The sequence below is a fragment of the Cryptomeria japonica genome, chromosome 5 (assembly GCF_030272615.1).
Source record: "Cryptomeria japonica chromosome 5, Sugi_1.0, whole genome shotgun sequence".
NCBI classification, from domain to species: domain Eukaryota; kingdom Viridiplantae; phylum Streptophyta; class Pinopsida; order Cupressales; family Cupressaceae; genus Cryptomeria; species Cryptomeria japonica.
In genome coordinates, this window is record NC_081409.1 from 513,524,948 (window position 1) to 513,537,359 (window position 12,412).

Sequence of the window (12,412 nt, forward strand, 5' to 3'; positions counted from 1 at the left end):
TAGTTGTGAGTCACCTTATCCTTTCCCCTTTTTGTTTTTGGTCATGCGAAACCAGAGATTAGGAGTTCTTTGCATTTTCCTTTGTAAAATACAATCCCTAATCAGAGCCAATGTTACTACGTCATTTATTCCTCATGACAAGACCGAGTCATCCTATTAGATTTCTATTCAGAGTCCTAATATTTCTTGTGACACCTTGGTTCAAGTCCTTAGTACGTCTATAAATCCTTTTTCAATCACAAATGTCAAGTTTAGGTAATTGGTTGAACTCGGTGAACACGTTGAACCATCTTGAACCGGCTTCAACAGGTTCATTTAGGTTCCATAGGTTCCTAGGTGTTCAGGGAGGTTTTTCATACTAATATTTTCTTCAAGTGTCTTGCAGCAGCTCTCTAAAAGCTTCTTGTTCGGTGATATGTTACTTTATTTCTCTCCAGGTTTTGAACTCATTGAACCAAGTTCAAGAGGTTCAAACTTGTTCAACATGTTCAATATAGCATAAATGGTCGGCAGCCTGGTATAATTAATTTTCTCAGCAAGATTTTCCTTGAGCACAGCGTACAGCTTTAACTACTTGAACCCCCATGAAGTCTGTTCAGGATGTTCATATGTGTACGAAGTTGGTGGGCCCCGTGAATTTTAATGATTTGATGGTGTATTCATTACCAAATATGTGGAAGCTAAAACATGTTTTAAGTGATGTCGATTCCTGGCTTTTTTGAAGTAAGCAATCATTTTGGGAACTGGCGGTTACTTCAAAAATGCCACCATGTATTCAATGCATGTGTGCGATGTCCAATCCTTAAACTTAACACACTTAGACTAAAAATTGGAATTATTGCATTCAATTTTTCCATATCATTGCTTTCACTAATAAGGTATGAAGGATTATTAGTGCTCTGTATTTGTTCCTCACTGCTGCGTTTTTGTTTTTCCTAGATAGGAGTCTTGTTTGCTGCTAGTCGTTGTCTGGTTGTTCAACTGTGAAGGTGAGTCCTTTTCTTGTTCTCTCCAGTGGTTTTTGCTTGCATTTTCTCTCTCATAGAAAGTTTTGCTGCAACCGGTTTAGGCTTATTTTTTTAAATTATGAAGTCTACACTACATATGTTTGGGAATGTTTTTATCCTGGCATCCACTGAACCCATAATTAGCGATACTGACCTAAAAGGGGAAAATATTGAGGTGTTGAAAGAGAGGGTGTTCAAGGGAATTGACAAGTCTTTTGGTGTGGAGATTTTGAGTAGCGGTCTCATAGAAGCGACAACTTTTCCCCCAGCCATTCCTTGCCTAGAATTGATTCGGGAATGTATTGCTAGATACGACCTAGTGTCTGAAACCATTAGGAGAGACAATGGTGAAACCCTTCTTGCCATAAATCGTGAAGTAATTTCCTCAGTCTTCAAGATACCTAATTACCAGTTCTCCAACTTTTCCACTACTCAGTCAATCACTAAGTTCAACGTAGACAGAACCGAACACCGTAACAATGTAGCAAAATTTTGGTTGAAGGTTCCTCAAAGAGGTGGTTCCAGGTTACCCAAGAATCCTAATAAAAATCACATGTTGCCTCACATTCATGACATTATGCTTTTGTTGCATCGAGCCAGACGATCCGCTGAAGCTTATAGCTTTGACGACTGGATTTATTGTTACGTGCAGCTGGTTTTGGAAGGGAAGCAATATTTGGATTGGGTTGAATTGATTGCTGATTCAATGAGAGAACAATTGAGTATGGCTAAACAGTTCAAACATAACTTCTTCAAGTCTTCGTATCTCTTGTATTGTTTGGCCTGTGTTAAGGAGTTGGTTGGAATACCAAAACAACTCACTAAGGAGGATGTTTCCATATATGAGTTCTATCCCACGCTGCAAAAGGATAAGGCCTTACAAGATTTTAGAAGGGTGCACTTTTTTTCTGGGTGACTTGTGTCATGAATTGAAGAATATGAAAGCCAAAAGAATCTCCGAGGATGCACAGACTTTGATTAAGAGGTTTGGTAGTTTTTATATTCAGTTTCCATGCTCCTGTTACATAAGGGTAGGCGGATTTGAAGAGGAGCCCTTCAAGCTCCCTCACTTTTGTTCAGATTGCTTTGTTTTGGCAGAAATATGCAGATAACTGACCTCCGTAATAAAAAAGGCACAACCCAGGGATAAATGGGAGGGTCATTTTCCCATCCAATTGGGCGTATTGTCCTACAGTTCGATGTCTGACGCTCTGAGTATTGGAGCAGATCTCAGGAATTTCAATTTTTCCCTGTATCCTGAAAGGAAAGGTTTTGATAATAAGGGTTTTTCCTGAAGTCTTGGTCTAATGCCATACCTCCCAATGCCACAATTAGAGGATTTCTGGGAAGATTGTACAGATGAATTCAAAGTGTTCAAAAGAGAAAACATGAGGTTGGTGTTAGAACAAGTCATTTCATTGCAGATAAAATTGGATACTAAGGGGCTCGAAGAAGACTATCTAGAGCTATTCGAACCAGGGTACTTAGCCCGTGCAGAAATTGAAATGCCTCCAATTGACTGGGATGAGGAAGAGAAAGATGATATACAGTTAAGGACCAAAGGAGTCTTGGAAAGGACCGCGGTGTGGGTTGCCAATAAGAAAGCAGCAAAATTAGGTGTTAAGTCTAATTCTGCGAGAAGTAATGAGGACCCTCTACATTCACCAAAGTGTCTTTCTAACAATACTTCTATGCCTATTCGTGCAGGTAAGGATAACAAGCCACCCCAGCTTAGACATAGATCTTATTCAGCTTTGGATTTCTGTACTTCTCAGCATACTCGGTTTTGAAGTGCTGCTCAAAGAAAGATGGATCAGGCAAAGGATACAAGGGTGAAAGATACGATTCTCAATGCCCAGATATTTGAAATTGAAGACTTGGATGGCAATGTTGCTAGTGCCCTGGATTCTCATATGGTGACTATGGCTATGACGCCACCTTCCAAAGTGATCGAAGGAGCAACTAGTTCCAGTGCAACTCCTAAGTGGTTGACCACCTCAGTGAACAAAAAGTGGAGTTTTCTTCCCGTGACTATTCTAATTCAGGAAATGGTCGTGAAGTACACAGAGAAGAATCCTAAACTGAAAAGGTTCAATACTACCACTCACCTGGACAATGATGAGGGAACTGGAAAATGGGTTGCTGAAATCGCCTCATACAAACCCAAGGATGAAAACAAGGAGGCTAGCCCTGATGATTTCGAGATCATGAAAGTGGAACTGGGAAATATGAATAGAGACATAGACAATCATTTCTTTCAGGTTTCAGCAAAGTAAATGCTCACCAGACCGGAAAAAGATGGGCGAGAAAAGAGGGAGCTAAATTGGCACATAAATGTTCTGGCCCAGTTCATCGACAGTATTGGCTGCTTTGGGGCACTCCCGATATCTCATGCTATAGAGAACTTTGACCCAACTTCACCAGAAAATAAAAGGTTAATGAGCCAAGTTCAACGGGCCAAGAGTATTGCAGAAGCCATGGAGAAATGGATTGAGGGAATAATTAAGGACGGCGAGAAGTACTTCACCAACTCCCAGAGGCTATGTGATGAGATACAAAGTCTTATTGCCGAAGTTCAAAATCAGCTTGTGCCGTGGGAGGAGGAACACAAATGGCAGAATATCTTGCCCTTGTTTGCCAAAATAGAAGAATATAGAGTTACCAGGTTTTTGACGGAACACTCAATCAGACATGTGGCAGATGAATGTTAGGTCTTTGTGCTAAAGAAAACCATAATGTGGCAAGTGCTTACCTTCAAGTCTTTGATCTTCGACGCTAAGACCTTTGTTTACGAGCTCCAGGATCTCTAGTGCAACATAGTAAATGATAACAAGGTGGTTAACCTTAACCATGATTGGCAGATGGGAATTTGTGGGTTGAACACACAGGATGCAATCAAGGCTTTCTGGATAAACATGGAGAAAATCAAGGCCAAGGGTAATTTCACTTCGGAAGATATAACAAGGGTGGCTAGGATTGAGTCTATGACTTTCATTGGAAATGATTAGCTACCGAAACATGCCGAAAAGATGGTGAAGCACTGATGGAATAAGGAGGCGATGAAGGCAAAGCTCAACGCGATGAAAGTTATGAGCCAATCCATTGTTCAAGAACTCACAACCGCTCACAACACCCGCGAAAGCGAAGAGGATGATGATGATGGAAAAGTGACATAATGGTTTATTTCAGGCCCGACTTCCTTTATTTTTGTAATTTCTTATGTTTATGCAAAGACTTTGGGACATCTGTCCCAGAATACATCTTGTCGGTTTCATAACTGTTTTGGGGAGGTCGAGTTCTCAGGGAGATCTCCCCTATTCTAAAAACTATTAATTAAGGAAAGACAGATAGAATGGGGGTTAGATTCGGTGACCAATTTTTGGTTAGTTTTTAGTTTTTCCCCCTGTTTTGTGAATTTATTTTCTGTTTTGTGGAAGGAGGAATCTGACTGCTAAATCTGGAATGGAAAAAGATTTATACATGTATTATCGTGCCTTTGTTGCATAGGAATATATATATATATATATATATATATAATGATCATACTGTTCTTGGGGGAAGGAAAATCTGTGGGTTTTGAATCTATGTAGATACATATCTTTGCATATGCTTATCTAATCAAATAACAGTAATGATCTTTCCATTGCAGAAAATTATTATTCTTTTGATATTCCTTCCTTTGACTGTTTGTTTTCTTTTAGAAAAGATTCATGTTTATGAACAGATTTGGTTTCTTTAATCTGTTCATTCTTTATTAAACCTGTGGAAATGGTATACTGAACTTTGATTCAGTTACTATCATCTCTTGTATGGAAAAGATAGGAAAAATTGTTTTCTCCTTTAAAGAAACATGTGTGAAATATTGGCCTCTCATCTAAGAATGAAGTAGGCAGCCTTACATGCTTTCGGGTTAAAAGCTACTACTCAAATTAAATTAGTTTAAATCATTCCTTGAAAAACTAAGATAGGGAGCTATGCCTATGGAAAATTCAGAGGGAAGTGGTTTATACAACACTTACCCAACTATTTAGTGAAACACTTGTCATTAAAGAAGGTGACAGAGGCCAAAATTGATCATTTAAAAAGGGACAAATCTGTTCACTAACAAATACATTTTTTCGTTAGGCATTTTGACCCATTCTACTTCCTCTTTGGATGCCATTTTTTGTGATTATGGTTAAAATCCAAGTTTGGTAAACACGTGGAAAGGGTTTCAATGTGGTTTTGCCTTCTATTTAAGGAGCTGATTGTCTCTTTCAAAGTTATTCCATTTCTTTGGAGGGCATCTTAATCAAGCAAGGTATGTTTTGTTTTCAATTTTGTCTTTATTTTATTTTTGTTGTTTTGAAATTCCTTGATTGATCATGATAGTTGTTTGTTTTGTTTTTGTTTCAATTTGAGTTTGAGAGAGATCTTCCCATTTAGATCCAAGTCTTGAATGTAATTTAAGGATTGCATTGTCTTTACCCTTCCATTTTTCCCTCTTTACTTGCATTCAGGTTTTTAAAATTTGATTGCAAGTAAGATGAAAAAGTGAGTTTTTCCCCTTTGGCTAAAAAGACTTCATCATCTTTTGCCAAAAAGTTCAAGTTTCAAATTAGTAAAAGACTTGTCTTTTCCATTTCTGGTTTTAAAGACCTGATTACAAGTGAAGGTTTTTTCCACTCCCTTGAAGTTAAAATGAAGATGATCTTCCAAAATTATTTCCTTATTCATCCGCATTCATTACCCTTGTTCACACTTTCCATTCCTATTATCTTTTCCATGTCAAAATTCTATTTTTCACACAGCTTCCATTTTTATTATTACAAGTATACTTGCATTCGGGTTTTACAAACCTGATTGTGAATATGTTCTACCCCACTTACATACTTATAACACAACTCCCAAGATCCGAAATTGACCAAAAGCCAAGTTTCAAGTGTTCCTATTTATTCACCATTTTCCTCTCAAAAGGGATAGAGTTTTTCCTCATTGAAAAGAAGAAATATGTTTCATTCGACTGATCTTGATGTTGCTTTGATAGTTCTAGATCTTCGTCGTAGCACGCTAGGCTCTTGTTCTGATTTACCATCATCTTCCTCTCTAAAGAAGATGAAATATAAATATGATAAGTACCAAAATGAGATATCTCCATCCCAAGTTTCCATTCCCATGGAGCACATCAAAGATACATAAATAGGGCATGTTGACATGTCAGAGTTCATTAAACAGGTGGAGGATCCAAAGGATAGCAATATGAAGTGCTTGTTGGACAACCAAATTCACCTTGATTCTTCCTTTCAGTGGCTGCCCTAGAACTTGAGTTTGTTCTTACTTGTGCCAATAATTTTGACAAAGAGACAAGAACTATCAAGAATGATGATGGGGAAGTGATAATCCATCTTGAAGTAGACACTATTGAGAAAGTTTTCAGAATACCACCATCACCTATGTACATAGAGATTTCCAAAGATAGTGTAGTCGAGTACTATGCTTCAAGAGAAAAAGATTGCAAATGCCATATCTATAGATGGATCAGTTAGCCACAGACTACTTTTACAAGGCGGGAAAAGTTGTACCATAGTGATTTCAAGTGGGAAATTAGGGACACAATCACTCTTCTTAGGAGGATGATGGGTTTGGAACATTATAATATTTTTGAACCATGGATGTATAAGTTCATCATGCTCATAAGGTAGTATGAACACATCTCTTGGGGTGAAATCATTAGTGATACCCTTTGTGAACAACTGGCAACAATTCCTTCCACTATGATGTCCTACATGAGCTCATATTTGGTGTATATAGAAACATCACTCGGACACTTCCCTGGTCTTTCTACCAAGGGTGATAGCTTGCTTATACCAGTGTGGGATTACTATGACCAATTACCATTGAGACCCAACAGATTGCACTTCATGAGGGTCTAGGACACCTTCTTTGGTAATTATATGTTCATGTTTGATAAGACATTGGAAAACAAAAGAGTGTCAGCTTCCACATGGGAAAAGGTGAATGCATATGGCTGCTTATTCCTTCAATTCCCAACTTTCACTTACATGAGAGTTGGATGTTATAGCGGTCAACCATATATGCTTCCTAGATATCGAACTGATAAGATCATTCTTGTGGAGTTGGTAAGACAAACCATGGTTGTTCATGCACATCAATCTGCTAAGCATTAGGTTGGAATGGGAATTTATACAAATAACCCATTGAAAATTGGCCATTATTCCCTCATTACATCCACCAAATCCAAGGCCATGGAGATCAAAATGCAGGAAATAAATCTCAAAAGATTCAAGCCAAGAGTAGATTTTGATTACCGAGGCATGAAGGAGAAGATCAAAAAGTACTTCACGCATGTGTATCAGATAGAAGATATTTGGGTTGATCTCCATACAAAAAAGGAGGTTCCTAAGATGGATTATTGCAGACTCACTCTTGAGCAGATTGTAGACCTGAACTTGGTAAACATTCCTGAAGGAATGGTTGATGATGGAGAGATACTTGATCATGAATATGTTGAAAAGAGAGTTGATGAAGCACCACTTCCATCAATTCAATGGCCACATAAGGAATATACTTCCATTATTGATAGATTTTATCCTATTTTAGCTAATACCAATACTTGTCTCAAGTGAAATGATGTAGACTCATCAAGATAAAGATTGGAAAAGAAGATGACTCTATAAGACTTGCCAGACACAAGTTTGAAATCAAAGTAGACAACAAGGAAGGTGCATCATCTTCAAGCACAAGAATCAAGTTGAGGGTTAGAAGAGAAATGGTACTTCCTTCTGAAGAAGTGATAGTTTGAGGGAAAGAAAAGCCTCAACTTCATATTCATGTAATTGATGTTGAAGATCCAAAGGAGGAACTACAATCAGATAATGCTCCCGAGTCACCTATTTCAGAGTCACCTCATGAAGTTCCCCCTCATATTCTTTTATAATTACCTATATCTTCTCTTGACACGAGTGTGGATGCTTTTTCCAGTGTTCATATTGTTCTTGTTTCAGCGGGTGAATCTCCTTAGAGTCTCATTCCAATTTCAGCAGCAAAGCCATCTCTTGATCACCCTCAAGAGAATTTGATGAATATATTTGAGGATAATTATGCATATTCCCCTTTGTCAAAGATTTATACTTCTACTTCTAGTTTTGATGAGTTCATGATGCAGTCCTCAAGACCTTTGGTTAATAAGCAGTCTATAGTTGTTCAAATAATAACTTCTCCCATGATGACGACTGTTGTTCAAATAAAAACTGCTTCTCCCTCACTTTCAACCATTGCTCAAGGAGAATTGATGGCTTTACCTCCATGGCTTAGTTGTTTTACACCTAAAAGAAAGAAGCAAGAAATATCTCCTAACGTCTTTGATTTCTAGAATCTCAAGCAATCAAAACCTAAGGTTGCCAACAGAGCTAAGATGATTTCAAGGTTAATAGTGGATAGTAACAGAATGAAGGTGATTGAAATTGTTGAGCCAATTGTAGACAAGCCACAGGAAGAGATGCAAGCTGCTGATTATAGGATCACAAGGGTGGAGTTGGTCAAACAAATGCATGAAGTGGTCAAACATGATGCTCAACATTCTGTAGCCTCATTGGTGCAACGATATGATGAACTTCTAGTGAAGAGGGATAAGATAGAAGAGGAAAATGTCTAACTTGTTGCCGCAATTCCAAGGATCACCAAGTCTTCTAATGAAGAGGACAATCCTTCAACTTTTTTGAATGCAAAAGAATCAGTCCAAGGAGTTGAAAGAGCTACTCAAAAGGCACAAGCGTTGGATTCTTGGGTAAATTAGCTTCATGATTTATGTACTCAAGTATTGAAAGAAGTGAACTCCAAATGATGACAAAGTTGGAGACCATTGAAGAAAAATTGAACTAGGATTTTGATGTTTTCAAATAGATCCTGGAAAGATCTGAAGGCAATTTGATGGTTTGGTAAAAGATGCCTCAAGAAAAGTTGAATGTTCTTCAAGAACATGGCATTATTCCTTCCAAAGTCATGTATCTAGAATTTGAAGAACTCCTGGAGAACAAAGTCTTCGTTCTCAAGTCACTCATTGAGGATATTGATGATTCCATGAAATTACGCACTAAAGCTTTGCGAGATGTTGTTTCTTGTTGTGCGAAAGACACTTGTAATATTTTGGATTAGAATGAGGAATTGTTGCTAGAAGAAGTTCTCTTAGATCTACATATGAAGATTCACCATGAATGGAGGAATGAACAATTTTCAGCTGTATCGATTCAAGATTTTGTGAAATACCAAATATTATTGTAGGAAATCCAATCTTCTCTTGTGAAAACCATGATCATTGTGAAGAATAATCACGACCTGAATCCTGATGAACTGTAAATAATCATCCAAAAGTTTGAAGGGTTCATGGTTGAACATGTTGTAACATAAGTATTTTTCAACACTTAGCTGTAGTCTCAAATTTGTAATTTTAGTATTGTAGTTTCCTTGTTGACAAGCTAACTTGTAAAACTAATTTTGTAAATTGCAAGCTAAGTCATTACTTGCATTTTTTTAATTACAAGTGGGCTGATTAAAAGTCAATTTAGAATATGACTTGTAATTTTGAATAAGTCTTAGTAGTTGAATAAGTCATGGTGGTTGAGAGAATTTTTCAAGTTAGTTGAGATCCTCCCACATTTTTCTCAAGACTCCTATCCTATAATACTTGAGGGGGACTATTGTAATTTTTATCTTTTGAAAAGAAAACAAGTAAACTTTGCTAAAATTTACTACAAGAAAGACTTTGTGCTTTCTATATGTAAATTGAAGTTGAAAGAAATAGAAGAAGATTGCTCAAGGATTGAGACTTTGTGCTAAATATCTTGAGCTTGTGTTCAATATTATCTTTCTTGCTAGCATTTCTATAAGAGATTAATCAAATTTGATTTACAGACTTTGTGTTGCAAGTATTAGAGCTTAATATCAGTTAGAGTAGATATTTTGTTGAGAGAAGCTATAGGACTTTGTGTCTACACTTGTTCTTGAGAGAAAGTATAAGTATATGTGATAAGAAATAGTTAGGAGACTTTGAGCTCACACCGGTTCTTGTTGTTTTATGTAGAGAAGAATAACATATTTCAGACTTTGTGCTACCATACTTTGTTCTTGTTATCATTAATATATAAAAGGGTAGATATGATTTCACATATTCAAGACTTTGAGATTGATATTGTTGTCCCCTCCTACAGGAAATGATGAAAGTCTTTTTTCTTTCAGGAAACTTCATTTCCTTTCTCTCACTTTGTTTTATAAGTTGTTATTATTGTTATTTTCAATTGCTATCACTTTTTTGTGAAGAGAAAAGGATATAGTTTTTCTTGAAGGAAGAAGAAAAAACTATTGTCTCATCCAATTTTAGTTTAAGAATAGTTTATAGGTAGGGGGAGCCTTCCCTTAATTAGGAGAGTATCATACTCACACACTGTGGCTGAAACCATAATTTTGTACATCCCCAGGTGTACAAAATTTTCAACCAACAATTTTTTGGCGACTCTGCTGGGGATAGAACACATTCGAGAGCCTCACACTTTCCTTTTAAGTCTAGTGTCTTACCCATTTTTTAGAATATCTTTGTTCAGGTTTTTCTTATTTCTCTAAGCTAGAAGGAAATCATTTCTACGTTCATCATAAGAAGGGTGAAAGTTCTCAAGAAATATCTCCCGATGAACAAGCCAGGTTTCATTTGCTCACTAGTACATCCTCCCTTTTACCAACCACAAGCTATCCGCCATCCAAGAAAAAGATGCCTGTCCCAAGTGAAAATTCTCCTTTCTTTTTCAAACCATTGATATCTTCCTCTTCTAGCATGGATGGTAATGTTCCTCCTCCTCTTGCTAGTTCTTGGGGGGTAACCTTTGGTCCTTTGGGTTTAACACCACTACTTCATCCTCTTCCACAAGGATCCCGCAAAAATATTCCTAAGTTCTACGGAGATGTCAAGCAACATCCCGATGAACATATCAAGTCTTTTTAAATGGCTTGTGGTGTCTTGGAGTAGAACATCAAGATGTTGTTGTCCAGTTGTTCATGCAAACAATTCAAGGTATCACATCTGATTGGTTTTATAACCTTACTACTGGTTCAATCGTATCATGGGCTTCATTGAAAGTTAAGTTTGAGAAATGTTTCAAGCCTGCAGAAGATGAGCATGCCTTGTTGGATCAGTTGACACAAATGAAGAAGGACACACATGAAGGCATGCGTTAATTGACTGCTAAGTTTATTAATCTTGCAAACATAATTCTTGCAAATTCTCAGCCTACTTCTGAGAACCTTAAGTGTTTCTTCATAAACACTCAACTTCTAGAGGTTAGTTTCTTCCTAAGAAGAGATTATCCAATGGACCTAGCTACTACTGAGACAATGACCACTGTTATTGAAGATGATTTGATATTGGCTGGTAAAATGAGAAAAGACTCTAATCAGTCTAAAGGGAATTCATCTTTTGAAGTGTCTACCTCAGGCACTACAGACCCTATGGTGCAAAAGTTGGCAAATGAAATCATTGCTTTGAAGAAATTTTTTTCCCAAAACTTTTTTAATGCACCATATAAGGATATTCCGAGGCAGACATATCCTAATTCTACATCTAGTTATGTTGCTAAAAATCAATCTAAGTTGCCTCCTCCACCTGAGAGGCTTGCTCTTGAACCACCACCACAAAATGCAGCAGTTGGATATTATGAAGCTGATCCAAATGATTCGTCATTTAATTATTAGCATGAAGAAGCTTCTTTTCTCCATCTTGAAGAAGAAGTGGCTGGAGAATCTACTATAAGGTAAATGCATTGTGATGACTCAACAACTACCAAAAGAAGTCATAGTCATGCATATGCTGTTATGACACGATCACAGACAAGGTTGGTTGAACAAGAAGAAGTAGCAAAATTGGTAGGGGATGTTAATTCACCTATTACTATTGCTAAAAAAGGAATACTGCTGCCTACTCTTCCCAAGGATACAATGAAGAATCAAGTAAATGATCATAATCCTCCTGTTATTCCTTCTAACGAACCTAAGATCAGTGTTCCTAGCCTTAAATATCAGTAAGATAATGTTCATTTCTCTCTAGCTGGCTCATTTCAAGCTTTTAATATTATTGACCATGCTAGGAAGACGAAGATTCAAATGCCTGAAGTTGAATATTTATATTTTTCTTTTATGTCATGGTACACTCTTGATTTCACATTAGATTTTTGGAATGATACATTTATTTAATATATTCATATGGAGCATGTTATATCCTAGGAGGGGATGGTTATATTATGTTGTCATGTTTATGTTCCTGATTCTGAGGTTTGAGATTTGACATTGATCTTGGTTCTCTTGATTTTGAGTACATGATCATTTGCTTGATTACTTCATGATGGTGCTATGTTTCATTTTGG